The sequence below is a fragment of the Chenopodium album genome, chromosome 12, assembly GCF_948465745.1.
Source record: "Chenopodium album chromosome 12, dcCheAlbu1.1, whole genome shotgun sequence".
Classification (NCBI taxonomy): Eukaryota; Viridiplantae; Streptophyta; class Magnoliopsida; order Caryophyllales; family Amaranthaceae; genus Chenopodium; species Chenopodium album.
In genome coordinates, this window is record NC_137845.1 from 55,070,052 (window position 1) to 55,086,848 (window position 16,797).

General features: G+C 32.4%; 1 pseudogene; it reads right to left on the reverse strand.

The window, feature by feature from the left end:
* Positions 1 to 14,027: 14,027 nt before the first annotated feature.
* On the reverse strand, positions 14,028 to 16,371 carry LOC145570649 (U-box domain-containing protein 16 pseudogene; annotated as a pseudogene).
* Between the last annotated feature and the right edge of the window lie 426 nt (positions 16,372 to 16,797).

Sequence of the window (16,797 nt, forward strand, 5' to 3'; positions counted from 1 at the left end):
TTGATCATATCCTACATGTAATTGATGGAGGAAAAAAATAAAAGGATATTGTGATGAGAAGCTAGTGGCAAGGGTTGTGCTGCCACACGCTTGAAATGCTGGAAAAGTCAGTAATTAAAAGACATTCATCTTTCAATTCTAAAAATTGGGGTTGTAACTATTTTGGATTTAATATGCTTCAGATATAATAACGAGGATCAGATAATCATAAGTTGGTCCCCTACAAACCTATAATACACCCGTACAATATACACCTACAGCCTAAAATTTCTGCGTCAAAGACTACGGGTCTGTTCATATTTACTGAACTGAGATGAACTGAACTGAACTGAACTGATTGGAGCTGAACTGAACTGAACTGAACTGAACTGATTGGAACTGAACTGAACTGAATTGAGCTGAAATGAATATTTTATGTGAGAGGGAAATTAAGAGATGAACTGAACTAAACTGATTGGAACTGAACTGAACTGATTGGAGCTGAACTGAACTGAACTGAACTGAAATTAAGTAAATATGAACAGGCCCTACATGTTAATATGTTGGATTTTTTTTTATTTTTATTTTTTATTTTATAGGAAAATAGGTTGGAATTTTATTTATTTATTAGTTTATAAAACATTAACATGTTATTGTTCATTTTTGGGACCATAATAAAATTGTCTCATTTAATGTCTAAAAAAAAAAATTATTCATTGATGTCCATTTCTAGAAGTTACATTCAGATCACCATAAATATATACCAATAACATTTTTTTTGTGATATTTTAACAACTTTAGAGAAATTCCTTCAAAAAAAAAAAAAAAAAAAAAAGAAAGAGAGAAGAGAAAATATTTATACTTATCTTTATTTATTTTTGTTCTATTCAATATTCACTTATTATTCATGGATCAAACTAACTAAAAGAATTTTAACTTTTGTTGTCCATACACTAGTTTTGATCCATAATAATTGACACAATCGAATTTGACACACTTATCAATGCATTATTTTGACCCTAAATATATAGAGTAAATATAAATATTATAAAAAATAAAATAAAAATTTAAAGCTGAGATATATTATGAAATTTTACATTTATGTAATATCTACTTTAAAACATTTTACTCCGTACATAATAACTTATTATTACTATAAGTTAAAAAAAAATAAAAAAAAAAACCATAACCAAAGTTTATATATAAATAGTGAAAAAAAAAAAAAAAAAAAAAGTAAAGTTGTTAATTATAATGGAATGGAGAGCCATAATTAGCATGTAAAATCTTATTAGGTCCATCTCAATCTCAATGTATAATATTCATGTATTAGCTTTTCATAATTTACAATCAAATCTATTTAATGTCATAAAGACAAATACACTAATTAAAAACCGTGCAATATGTACACTAAAGATCGTGCAATATGTGGTGAGCTAATAAGGAAAAAACAATTGTTGTCATTTCCATTTTTTTTTAAAAAAAAAAAAAAAAAATTGTTGTCATTTAGCAATTTTAAAGTGGAAACGGATGTCCGTATCTTTGTAACTTTCATGAACGTGCAAGATTGCCAAGATATAGTGTTAGACATTTTTGTTGCTAGCAGCCGCCGTCGCCGTCTGACCGTATTTAGTTTTGTCTAGTTCAAAAATTGGCCGGTACAAGTACAAGTTACAACCATGGTTTACGAACATTACGATGTACAACTTGAATATAGGTTAAATGTCCCACTAATATTCGTCTTATTACTCTAACAATCCCGTTTGGAGCTTTGGATAAGAGCCAAAAAAAAAACGTCGTAATATAATGAATTTGTATGTAGATTTGTGAAGTAATTTTTGTAATTATTCAAGTTTATGGATCTCTAGTACTTAGCTTTCTTCGTAACTTTTCAATAATATATTCATTGACAATTGAGACTGGAGAATAGAAATAAATATTTTTCTGGAAAAAATGGTTTCATAAACATGGCACTTGTAATAAACATAGTCTTATACAAAGTTGCACAAAATTTCATTTCGGTTGATAGACTGTTGCTAACCAAACCAGATCAGATTAAGTGAACCGTAAACTGAACCAAGCATAAGTCTAGTAAAAGCAAGATCGACAAATTGCTTGCATCAAGTTTGATTGTAAAAGTTGTATTCTTTTTTTTTTTTTCAAATTTGTGGTTTACAGAATTACAAATCCATATTATTATTCTAGATGTTGAAAGACTATACATTAATGAAACTAGGCTTTTGACCCGTCCGACGTACGGGCTTATTATAGGAATAATTTCTAAAGTTTTGTATTATGAACACATGGTTGATCTAAGTATTGTTTGGTAGTTAGTTTGTGAGCATGAATAATTTTGCCTCTCATATAATTCTTAATGATTAAAGAAATATTATTTGGACTAATGAATTCAAAATAAGGCTACTAATAAAGGGTGAAGAAGATTGAGGGACTAAAATTAAAGGCTAAAATGGACAATTAAGCTTGATTAAAAGTTGAATTTAAAAGGGGGAGATGAAGATGAATTGCGTGGGGAGATGAAGAAGCTGAAAATGCATTTCTATTTTGCTGGTTTGGATTTTGGTGGGTTAATTAATTAATATATTGTATTTATTTTAAGAAATATGAAAAGTTTACGAAGGAGTTGAGAAGATAGGGAAATTTAGACAAGTGACTTTTTGGTTGAAAAGGTGAAGAAGATGGGAAGCGTGATAGAATGATGACATATGTATTTTTTGGTTTGAGTTTTTAAATACTAAGTATAGATTGTTATTCTCGTCTGTTAAAAAAAACATTTAATTTTTTGGGTCTTGTCTAGTAATAGGAGTGATAGTAGAAATACTTCAAGCCCAAAAGCCCATCATAGATGGTGGCCCACTGGCCCAGGATCTTTGTAGTAAGGCTGAAATGGACATGATGAAAACTTAAATAAATCTTCATCGAAAAAGCCCATATCTTCGATTACTTTACAAATCAATAGTTGATAGATAACGTCCTAAGTTTAGCTTAGAACTTATTCTCTTAAAAAATTATAACAGAAAAAAAAAAAAAAAAAAAAAAAAAAAAAAAAAAAAAAAGAGAAAAACAAAAAAGTGAAATACACAGGGATAAAAGTCAAAAATACAATCTTCAATTGTATTCTTAAATTATAAATTGTACTACCTCCGTTAACTTTTAATTGTAACTTTGGGTATTATTTGTGAGATATAAAATATTCTAAATTTGTAACTAAAAGTTAACGGAGGTAGTACATAGAGAAGGTAGGTTTTGTGCCAAAATATTACTTGCATCTTTTATAACAGAAAATGGGCTTTGTTATTGGGTCGAATAGTCTGCAGCTAAAGTGAAGCCCCGCCTATAACAATTGGCTATTGACTGATTGAAGTTACTGAAAGGAAAGGATTCAAATCAGGAGAGTCGAGATCGAATCTTGCCAATCTCATTGTACATATAACATATTTCCCTAGACATTCTTTACTTTGAGGCTATGTTTGGATTAGGGGTAATATATTAAGGGTAATAAAAGTCAAACTTGATAAAACACACGTAATTAAAGGGGTTGTTGAAGGAGACAAGGTGTTTACAAATGAAATAAAATAGTTGTGCCATAAGGAAAAGAGAGAGATTGAGGAATCATTATTCTCACAATGAGGGTAAAAGTTACCCACCCTCCCCCTAGTGTAACTATTACCCCCAAAATGAGGGTATTCGTTCCTCTTTCTTCACCTCATACCACACCATCACTATATAATTCTCCTTACAATCACACCATCACTATCTCCTCCTTCCTTATATTCACTTTCATTTTGCTTAGTTTAACTTTTGTTACTCTATTAATACATCTCCCTCAATCCAAGCATGCTCTTTAGATTAGACGTTCTCCTCTCAAAATTCAAATTAGTGATCAAATATACTAATATTTGCACAAAGATCAGAAATATTATGATCTTATTCTCTCCAACCTAAAATATTTGCACAATACCTACTAATTAATCAAAGATTCTATATTAGAATTCTTATAAAACACTTACAAACTCGGGTGGTTTCCTATGTTTTTGTATGTTAGCCTACAATCAATATTTGTAGAGGTTAAGAAGTTTTTTTTTTATTTATTTAGTTTAATAAATCATTATTACGATTCTCCGTGTATGTATAACTAGATCGGAGCATGAAAATTTAAAGTTTATGAGCTTGATACTTGTCTATTAGAAGGAAAAAAAAAATCTATTAAACAACCTGATAATAATTTAAGATATTATATACTCTTTAGTCAATACGAGATATATGTTTATATGTTAATTACGTTGGAGTTTTCACATACATATTTTACCGAAATTAGTATAAGAAATTTATAAACTTAATCTTAGAATTTGTGTCTTCGATTTCTTCTAAAATACAACCCTTTCCTTTCATACAAGATTACAAGAATGAAGAATGTTATTTGGTTTGGACGTTGCCGTCAATTTACCTACTTTTAATAATAAAATAAAAATAATAAAATGAAAAAAAATAAAATGGGTGTTATTGGATCAAATATTAATTAAAGTGGGTCCTCCAAATACGAAGCCTGATACCAATTGCCAACCTGGACTGGATTAGATCGGCCCACTGCTAGTCACCAAAGTCAATATTTGTATATCTTTTTATAGTAAATAAATAAATACTTGTTAGTAGGTCTGGTAATTGGACAGGGCTACCCAATGGCAAAAGGGCCGGGCTCATAATTAAAGAGTCTTGACCCTTTTTAATTTTAATGGACAGGGTATTTATAGGGTCATATCTTATAGGGTTGTTATAGGGTTTTTCAGTTAAAGCCCAATAATTAAGGAAATACTAATAGACAGCCCAATAAGAGCTTAAGAGTTACGTTCTCTACTTCTCTCTAACTCTGAAATTTTAGTCTCTTTTTTATTCAGTCAAAATCCCTAATTCTCAACCCCAAATCCCTATTTTCCTAAAAAATTCATCTACTCTGTACTTCGTAATCAAAATCAAATTCTGATTTTATTCTAATTCTCACCTTCTTCTCTTTTCGATTTTAATTTACTTTTTATCAAAATAAAATCCATCTATTTCCAAGATGACGGTGGGGAGATTTAAGGAAATTGATGATAAGATTGCAATTGACAATATCAAGCAAATGACTAGGTAAGATTGCAATTGAGATTTTTGGAAATTTGGGAAAGATGAAGTATTGAAGGTAAGAATGTCAATTTAATATCAACTGAAGGTAACATTGCAAATTGCAATTGAGATTTTGGAAGATTTGGGGAAGATGATGCATTGAAGCCCCTGCCATAGAGCACGCATGGATGGAGAGTGAGAGAGGAGGAGAGAGAATATGAAGATGAGTATGTAAATATTATGAGATTTTTGGGTATGATTTTTAGTTTTTGACTTAAATTAATTGATTTTGAATTTTAGTACTGACCCTCTATTGACCCTTTAAATTTTGCATTGACCCTGACCCGCCCCTAACCCACAACGACCCTGACCCGCCCCTGACCCGCTAAATATTTCTCTTGAACCGCAATCGACCCGCCCCGCTAATGACCCGCACCGACCCTCCCAATAACCAGGCCTACTTGTTAGTAATAAAATGTGACATGTACTTAATTTTTAGTCAAGTTTGACGGCCAAATTTTTTGTTGAGTTTCTGAATTAAAAATTTATTTAAATAATTGAATTAGCCAGTCAACATGTAACGTGTAAAACAAGGAACAGCCTTTGCCTTGGTTGCTGGCCCCTAATCATGGTTTTTTTTAATAAAAATAAATATAAGAAAGAAATTAATTGATAGGTATTAAAATTGGCCACTAAGAAGTCAAAGTTATTATTCATGAAAAAAAAAACACACACACACAAAACAAACAAACATAACTTCCATCTTCAAATTAGGGCCAAAACTTTGTGGTTCAACTTTAACTAAACTATGACTAATTGAATTATTGAAATTTTCATCCATGCACTTATTTCACACATATTGATAAGAAGTTTAGTAATTCTTCTATCTTCTAAATTATGTCATAATTCTTGAACATAATCAAATTTGGATTGAAATTTTGTATTTGCCATCATTCTTGTTTGTTCAAATCCTAGTTTATGTGTGTTGTTGTTGATACAAATAAAGTTGTGCACGTACGGGTGCAATGCATTTTATCTTATCTTATTTTATAATTATTTAATGGTGTCCATTCACAAGCAATAAGAAAGCCAACTTTGTCTAATGACCAATATTATGTTTTGAAAAGAAAAAAAAGTCTAAATAGTTCTATCTATTGTCGTTAAAGATTTCAATTCATGAATGACAAGATTATAAAAGGTTGATATTAAAATTACACAATGTGTAGAATGAAACAAAATCCCGCATAAGTATTATTGTCCTATGGATTCATCTCGAGAGTAATACGTACTTCCTCTGTCACTTTTTAATCTTTACACTTATATCATTTTTCTCTCATAAAAAGATTCCAAATGTAAAGATTAAATAGTTATGGAGAGAGTAGATTTCATTTTCATTTGAATATGTAAATTTATTTTGGCATGATACAATAAGTTTATAGCTATAAGTCACTAAGTCCCAAAGATAAGTGTCTCCTGCAGGCCACTGCTTTTGAATCATAAATTTTAGGTTAATGATGCATCTTTATACTTTATTCTTTACACATCATATTGTTTTATTTATTTGTTCTTGGTGTGATTAGTTACTACTTTTTAAAAACGTCACTTTCTAATTAATAAGGATTATAAGTTCTTTTGACTATATAGTACTAGAAGTAGACTAATTAAGCTAGGAAGAGTATACTTGTACACTAAATCTTAAGAAATAGAATCTTATCTAATCATGCAACTAATCGTCATTAAGATTGATATCAATAATCATCACTTTCAAAAGTTTATAAATAACATAAGCTTATTTTTTCAACTTAAACCAATCATATTTGATCTGTAAATGTCGAAAACTAATTGTATATACGTAATAAAAACACTAGTAAATCAAACAAAACTTATATTTTCATATTAATTAATTAAAATCACTTACATTACACAAAACTCGATCACACGTTCAATTAAAAACTTATAATTAATAAGTCGAAGAAAACAATTTACCAACGAGAACCAAAGGATGATTTAATTATAGAAGTGACAAAGATAGACATATGAGAAAATGTTGTTTATATTTCACATGCCGTCCAATATTCGAATAAAAAGTAGGTATTGGAATCAATCTATTACATCACTATGATATGCTTAACTTTTTTTTTTTTTTTTTTTTTTTTCTCTCTCAATTCTACTATATTACCTACCAAGTATATAATGAATTTGCATAAATAATTTACAATGACAAAGTGTCAAAATCTAACTAAAGAATAAAGGAATGATTAAATAATAATCCTAATAACAGCTATGAAATCAAAGAATGAATAAAAGAATAGTATTGGTCAGTTTTTTTAAAAAATATGATCTTGAAAAACTTGAGCTTGTTTATGATCTTCTAAGTATTGAACTCATTGTGCCTCTTGCTAGGGCCAGAATTAGCCTTAGTGCCCCTTGGTAGGGCAGCTAACACCAATGACCTCAACTTCATGTTGTTGTACTTGCTCATGTTGTTATTATCTTCAACGTCAAGGTTTGTGCCTCCGCCAGCATTGCCACCACTTGGAAGCGAAGATGGTTGCTCCGTGGCAGCCTTGAAAAACTGCGTAGGCAGAGCAATGTTTAAGATTGGTGCTGAGGCGGTCGCAATCAAAACATTGTTATTTAGAGCAAACCCTTTTAAGAGCGGCCTTGCATGGCAAGTAGTAACCAATAATACTACCAATGATAACATAAACAACACTTTTGATGCCATTTTTTCAACTTTGAAATAAAGATGAATAGATGATGAGATGTTGTTTTTTAATTTTGGTGTAGGTATAAAATAATAAAGCTTCTTTTAGAGGAAGAAAGAATAAAAATGAAATGAAATATGGAATATGAAATAAATGAGGTGCTATAACCTAAGGTTGAGATTATATAAGAAAATCTAATATAAGGGGGTGGTTGAGGTATGACAAATAAAAGTAAAAGGTAGACTAATATTATGAAAGTTCGTTGAAAGTAAGGTGGTTTGAAACAGTGTGTAACCGTGTTTTTGGCTTGGTTTTTAAAAGGAGACTTTTTAAGTACGAGTAGTCGTACGTAGTAGTAAGTAATGCTGTGCCACCTTTGGTGTTGTTGGGGGGAATAGGATTTGGGTCAGCTATACAGCCGTGTCGGTGCCATCAACTTAACACACACATTGAGATGGGCCTTGTGGTAGTTCATTACATTAATGTCCGCACTCGTTCTCACTTTGGGCCTTCCTAAATCGGAACATAAAATTTGTATGTGAAATCGGTTGTACCTGTATTTGCGAATATCAACTTTTTTTATTGTAAAGATTAAAGTGATTATATGTCGTTTAATTATTAGTATTTGTAAGGGTTTTATTTTATATGATATTAGTTTAGTTTTCGTGCGATGCACAGTTTTAAACAAAACACATTGTAAGATTTGTTTATAATACGGATATAGAAAGTTTTTAATTTTTTAGTATACATGGTAAGTAATTTCTACTGTAAGCATATTACTTATAAAATATGCCAAAAAAAAACATAATGAACACTTTTGAACATTGAAATATTAATATGAAAAAGAAAAAAAAAAGACTCGGTAGGGATAAAGAATAAAGCATAAAAAAAATAAAAAATAAATAACTAAAACTAATGACATCATCATAGCAAATTTGCGAGAAAAAAAAAATTTATGTCAAAGTGACATATACAATTTGAAGAAGAAATGATGTCAACAACGTTTTGTTTTAATATTAGTTAATAGATTGATTAAGAGGTTTTGTGCAAATTCTTATTTGCAATCGGTTGTATCTTTAATTTCAGAAATCAATTTCTTTTAAAAATCATCAATTTTAAGTTAAGAGAATGGATTGGGCTGTGCCAACTTAATCACCAAACTTGCTAGATTGAAGGGTTGATTTGGACTGTTTGGGTCAACAGGTTATGCTCTCATTGATTAGCCATGCATGTCAATACTTTCAAAATTATTTAGGGTGACTTATTAAAATACTCATGGGTGACTTGCGCTAGACGTCGCGTGTAAGGGTCTAACTTGAATACTTGATACGTGTTTCATCTACAAGTATAAATTGAATTAACTGGTAGCGCATAAAAATTCTAAATAGAGAATAATCTATTTGGGATTTTACCATGATTATTGCTATGAGTAATCCCTCCGTCCCCTTTTGATAGTATCTTATGGGCAAATTTTAGTCCCAAAATGTTCACCCCATTTGCTTTTTTTCAACAACCATTAATATTAATTTTTTACCAAAATTTCCTCCAATTTGCAACAGTATTTGTGCAAATTTAACTTTTCCATGTAAATTTTGTTTTCTCATGTACTTTTATTACTTTCTCTCTCTACTTTTTTTGCATATTCAATATCAATTTACTTTTTCAATGTACTTTTACTATTCTTATTTGTGTTTATTAATTTCCGTGAAAAATGCCCATAAGAGACTATTAAAGGGGAACGGAGGGAGTATTAAATAAACCTACCGTTGGAATGGTCACATTCACATAGGGATGGTCATAAACAATTCCAATGGTTCTTTGCTACTAATTTTAGTCAAATAAGTCATTGGTCCGAATAGAGGATTCATTAAATAAGGGTGGAATGGCTGCGCTTCCACGTTCATATAGAGGAGTAGAGGAAATATATGCATGTTATAAATGACTTTTCGTTATCAATATAATAATGAGAAAATTAGGTCTTTGTTTCATGTTTCCATCAACAACCACAATAGCCCTTAATAAAATTAGGCATGAATAATATAACTAATGGACTCTTTACCCAATTTGTAAGTAATAAGTCGAGTGCAGAAGCAGAATATCGAGGCGTCGCGAATGTTGTCTCAGAGGCATGTTGGCTTCGTAATCTTTTACTTGAGTTACATTGTCCTCTATGGCAGGCTACTATTGTTTATTGTGATAATGTCAGTGCTATCTACCTTTCTGGCAACCCGATACAACACCAACGCACCAAACATGTGGAGATGGATATTCATTTTGTTCGAGAAAAGGTTGCTTTGGGACAAGTTCGGGTTTTGCATATTCCTACTAGATATCAGTTTGCAGACATTTTCACCAAAGGCCTACCACGAGATTTATTTCTGGAATTTAGGTCCAGTCTTAGCGTACGCCCTCCTCCCGCTACGACTGCGGGGGTGTGATAGATATTATAGGATAATTATAATATTTGTCGCAGAGTAGGATATATTTGTATATATTTGTGATATAGTTTGTATTCTTATCGTACTAGGTTTCCTAACAAGATTAGGACTAGTATTGTAACACTATATATATTATTCAATGGTACACACTCCAACCCAAGGAGTTTTCCCGAAATCTAACACTCATGTACAAGCAAAAAAAGTACTCCGTTCAAAATTACACTTGTATTTTTGGTATAGCCCTATACCAAGGGTGTTTTTTTTTATTATTATTATTTTTTTATTTTTATAAAGGTAAGAAGAAAGACCCTAATCGACTAATTGTACCTTAACGCTTATGGTTTTTTTGATCCATTTACGGGTCATATACTTTCAAGTGAGAAGGAAGGGTAAGAGATCTCCACCATCAAAGTGTTTCTAGTGGGGATTATTAAAAGTCATATACCTAAATATGAGCGTATGGTAATTGATCATACTCAGGCTCCTATTATCGATCAAGCATGACTCATGGTACAACATGATGGTCTCGTGCCAATTCAAGCCGTCAAATTAGACATTACGGAGTATATTTTATATGCCTTACATATTGAGTCTTGTGCCAATTCAAGCCATCAAATCAGACATTATATATTGCCCTACATATCGAGTCACGCAATATATATAGTTCTATCCATAGAAAAATTTTAGGCTGAAGTTTGTCCTGGCATGTTGATTTCTCACGACCTAATACGAACAATGTTGTGGTAGGTTGCATCAAATTCGTGATAAATCATGTCTTATTACTTCAAATGTGCCCAAAGTGCCAATTTTAAATGGGACCTTGTAAAGCTTTTGCTTTCCCTAAAGATATTTACTTTGTCTTTTCATAAGGTAGTTTGAGCGGTGGAGATATAAATTTACATCTTGGAAATCTTAGAAACTTTCACAAGCTTGGTCAAGATCTTTTATTAAATACATTTTTATCTTCATGATAAGTAAAAAAAAAGTGTATCTAGTGGCATTTTTATAAATAAGTCAATAAATATTATAAAATACAGGTCTCGTAAATGTTGACTGGAATATTTTGTTGAGTTATTTACAAAGTTGTTCTTGCATAAACGAAACATGAATATAAACTGGAGCTCTCTTAGGGCCTGTTCACATTACTAAACTGAGATGAAATGAACTAAACTGAACTTATTGGAGCTGAACTGAACTGAACTGAATAGAGTTAAAATGAATATTTTATGAGAGAAGGAAATAGAAGCTAAACAGAACTGAACTGATTGGAGCTGAAATGAAATGAACTGAACTGAACTGAAGTGATTGGAGCTGAACTGAACTAAGCTGAAATTAAGCTGAAGTGAATAGACCCTTAGAAAGAAGTATGAAAATATGTATTTTACCACGTACTGCAGAGTAATATTCATTGTTCTCACCTATTATTAACTATCATGTTTTCTTTTACTCTTATTTAAAATCAAATTTTTTTAATCAAGAATCTAAATTTATACTACGTATTACATTATTATGGTGTGAAAAAACATTTAGAAGAGTCGTCATATATTGGTTTAAACTCTAAAATATTAGTCACTAATCTATTACCCTATTATGAATATATGCTAAAAATTAAACATTAATAAAGATATAAATAATGCATGCAGTAACTCGGGCATGTGATATGAAGCCTATTAATTACATGAAACATTAGAATAATTTGAGGCATCATCCAAATCATACACTCCTACAAAAATCAAATAATGAGAAATTACTCTTACTCCCTCTGTCCCTTATTAATAGTCTTTTATGACTAATTTTAACTCTCAAAATTAGTCCTATTTGATTTTTTTAAGTATCATAAATATTAATTTTTTACTAAAATTTCCTCTTTGCAACAATATTTGTGCAAATTTAACTTTTTCATATAAAATTTGCTTTTCCATGTACATTATCTACTTTTTCTCTCTACTTTTTTTATTACCCAATGTAAATTTACCTTTCTAATATACTTTTACTTTATTTTATTTATGTTTATTACTTTTCGTGAAAATTGCTCATAAGGCACCATCATTAACGGAGGGGGGAGTATACAATATTGCTCGTAAATTGAGGATTGCCGACACCTTAACCATAATGGTAAAATATTCTTTTCTTCACACTTCAGAGAAAATTGTAAAATACAAATAATGAAACATAGAATCAATCTATTAAGCTCAAAAGGCTAGACTAGAGTAGAGACATTGTAGATTTGTAGAGATCCAAAAAAATAACCGCGTGAAAGAAAGAGAAAAAGAGTGTTTTTTTTTTTTTTTTTTTTTTTTTTTTTTTTTATAAGGTGGGACTGTGGGTTTTAATTAATTTAGGTGGGAGACAAAAATAGATGGCATTCACTGTAACATTTAACATTGTTGGCGGCACATTCAGTTTATTCGAAGTTTGGGCCGTCATATCATATCATATGACCCACCTCTTTTCTTTTCTTTTTCTTTTTTTTTTTAAATGTCAATTTTATTGCTTTTTTTTTAAATGTCAATTTTATTTTTATGTTGGATAAAGTTTTTATTTATTTATTTATTTTTTTTTTTTATCATGTGATTCATGTCAATGATGAGTAGGCAGATAATGTTTTCAAGTAGATTTTGGTATTGGGATTGTCAATTTCGCCTTTTTTTTTTTTTTTTTATTTTACCTTTTTTTTAAAAAAATAAAAAGGAAAAGGTGATGTAGGAAAAAAATTAAAGAGCAATGACTAAGAAATGATCCTTAATTCCCTATTCTATTATAGTGGAGAATATTTTTACTTTTTAGCACCAAGAAAAAGGAAGTAATTAGTGGAGAATATTTTTCCAATTGTCAAAAATTGTTTTTCTACTTTGTGTACTCCGTATAACTTATAAGAGAAGAATTAAGCAATGGTTGAGGTTCATATTCAACTAATAGTTTGTTTTGTTTCATAATAATTGTCTCATATAATAGATAAAATTAATAAAACTCGCATAAAAGACAAATTTTCTAAATCCAATTCAATATCAACCTATAGATTAGGTTCATGAAGTGGGACATGAGAATAAAAGAAATACTCACTCAGTGAACTCAAAATGTAATAAGAATCATGCCAATCTACCAATTTACCAACTACACCAACCTACACTTTCGAATGTATGATCAATTGATTATATGAAATTAATATGCTCCAAACATAAATACTAAAATACTTGCATTATTCCTCACATTTTTGTTTTATGTCTTAGCTATCTTGAGAAGAAATGTCAAAGAATAGATGAGAAACTTTGCAGCATACAGAGAAGTTTTCTACCAGAACTAGTTGGTGGTAGATAAAGGAACACTGTTTCTTCTACTAGGCTTAGGTTTTGGCTGCATGAATAAGTTAACTTCATATTCACTCAGACATGCTTAGAGAAAGCCAGAGGTGGCGAGGCTGGCAACAGCTAATACAAGACAACTTGTTGCCTTAATTCAAAGAACGTCACTAGCTGAATTTCGGTATAACGATTCATAACAGAACGTTCGTTTCTATCAGAACCATAAGCCACTGGACAACCAAGTTAGCAATCTAATACAGGTGCTACACTGCAGTAAACTCGACCAAATCATAGCAGAAAAACTGAAGCAAACTTTCGATAGTTTAAAACGGAATTAATTCAATGTTTATTGGACTAACTTTCTAGGATTAATTACACACAAACAAGTTCTGAATTTTAAGTTACTGCTAATACAGAACAAGTGTAGTGTTGTGTTTATCTCGAAAAGGTTTCAGGGGAACAAGTGTAGCTAGCTAATAACAAACAAGAAGTTCTAAGTTTATTCACACAACAGAAAAACAAATGACTATTGACATGTTTTGTGTATAAATGATCAAAGGAAACAATTACAACTATGTAGGACATGTACAAATGATATTGGAATTAAATTCAAAGGCGAAAAAAAGAAAAGAATTTTGTCAAACTACCTTTGTTTTTGTACAATTAAACGACAATGGCGCATACTATGAATTCATTGTAATGCCATGGTCATAGAGAACTCCTCCAATACATCTCCTTCCAAACCAGCTGCCCACCTTCGGAGTATTCGCATTAGCGAAGCAGCTTTCCTCTTAGCCCTCGCGGTCCCTGTACCCATCAACTCCCAAATGGTCATTTCAATGGTTGTTATCCTTGCTAGCTCTGCTACCATTTCTGCTCCTCCTTTCCGACAAATAATTACTAGGGTGGCAATTGCGCTCTCCTTTGTTCTATCGGTACCACTTCTCAACACGGCCACTAGTCTCCCGATCATATGGCTAGCTGCAGCAATTGCAACAAAACCCCCTTTCTTAACAACCGTTTCCATAATAGTCATTGCTTCCTCTGGTAGCTCGACCATAACCTCCTTTATCATATCCAACACCCCACCTTCAATCAACCTCCCTGCAGTCTCTCTATCTCCCGCTAAGGTCAATATCGCGACCAAGGCATCTCTCTTAGAGCTCGTAGGCCCTTCCCTAGCAAGCTCGAGCAATCCTTTAATAACGCGAGTCTTCTTCCCAAGTCTCTTCCTATAAGCACTCACCGCGCATAAACTATACATTGTTGCAGCCGCATTGGCCTTAGCTTCCCATGTTGCACCCGAACGTAGCACCTCAATAACACCATTCAACGCCCCATCGGTCTCCATGATCCTAGCCTTATTCGCCTCAAGAATCGACAAGTTAAGTATCGTCGTAACAGCATTAACCTGTAGCTTTGGATGATCCAACCCCAAGTACCTTACCAACAACGGGATTGCCCCGGCTTCCCCTATACAAGCTCGGCTATCCGAATCGGTCTTAGCAAACACCCTAAGCTCATATATAACCCGGTTAACCATATCAACCGCCTGCGAATCAGACCCTAACTTCTCCAACAAAAACGACACCGTCATCTTTGTCGCCTCGAGCGCCGCCTTATTCAAAGCGACGCCGTTTTGACCTTCACTACTCTCGGCCGCCCCAAAGGGAATCCTCCGCTCCCTACACCACATAGCAATCAAGCTCTTCAACGCTCTGTTAGACACCAAGTTTGTGTTGACCAATGTTTGACCAGTCTTGGGACACGTGTTATGACCTGATTCGATCCAAAGCATAATTGAGGTTCGATCGTACGTCTGTCCTGTCGCCACAACAACAGGGTCAGACATCAGATCAAGCGTAATGGGACACCGGAAATCCGCCGGAATATTCGCCTCCGACGAAGAATTCCGGCGAAAATTTTCGTCGGAATTTATACTCGATGAAGCGCCGAAAAGCACGCATTTCGTGTATCTCACAAGTCCGATCAACGAAATCACCTCTGATTTTGATTTCTCGTCGGTTTGACACTGAATTTCGTCTTCCAACCACTCGATCTCCTCTCTGCAACTCGCTGAGTCGCTCATTCCGAGTTTCGCGAACAATTCGGCGAGTTTCGAGTGATCAGGAACAATCTCCTTCTTAATCGAATCAAGCATGGTGAAAACCTCAATTCGCAATCGATTATCGGAAGGATCAACAAACGATTTATCTTCACGACACTGTTTGATCAACAAATTCCGCAATTCATCAACATCTTCGCTCAAATTAAGCTCACTTTTGGGGAGAATTTCAAGCAAAGTCCACAAATCCAAAGTCAACTCATGGAAACTACTGGAAATCGGCTCAATCTGCATCAGAAGCCATAGTTTGCTTCCGCCATTAGAGCAATCTTCAATCAAAGCTCTGATTCGCTGTAAAACGATGAACATCTCTTCGAAGCAGAGAAGCGAGGAAGGCGAAAAACGCGCAGAGAAATGGTGATTAAACTGCCGGAAAACTTCTTCGAAGATGACGGCGAGAAGACAGCATTTCCGGATAATCGAAGTGGAGTTTCGCTTGAAGAGGAAGCGAGGAGGATTGAGGGCGGAGATCTCGGAGGAGAGAGAGTGGAGTGCGCGGAGGAGGTGGGCGGTGGAGAGCTGAGGAGAGAGAAACGACGTCGGAGATGGTCGTCGCCGGCGTTGCGGGAAAACCGTCGGAGAAACCGCCATTAATGGAGGAGGAGAGAGAAAGAGAGAGAAAAATTCCCAGTAATAATCAGATGAAATGAAATTATAAAAGCATATACGTAGTATTATAAATTGAAATGAAGGTTTTTTTATGTAAGAATAATAAAAGGTAGATTGATTGGAAAAATTTTAAGACATTAAAGCCGAAAAAATGGAAGACTTTATTAATAATGATAATTTTATTACAGTGATATAAAAAAAAAAAAAAAAAAAAAAAAAAAAAAGGAAGGATTGAAGAAAGTTGGTTTGTTTAGTTTAATTTTTTGAATTATTCTTTGAGGTGTTTGGTATTAGCACTACTACTAATTCAATTGATCTTATTCTTTAATTGTGTGCTTGTTAAAATTATTTTTGGTCAAACCAATATAGTTGAATGGTTGTGCAAATTTTTTATGTTTGTGTGCTGTATGATTAATTCAAGTTTTTAAAAATAACTTGTACTACGTATGTGATAATTGCATGACCAAGTAGTTGTCAAGAGGTTTAGGTAATAATCAATAATGAATAATGGATACATT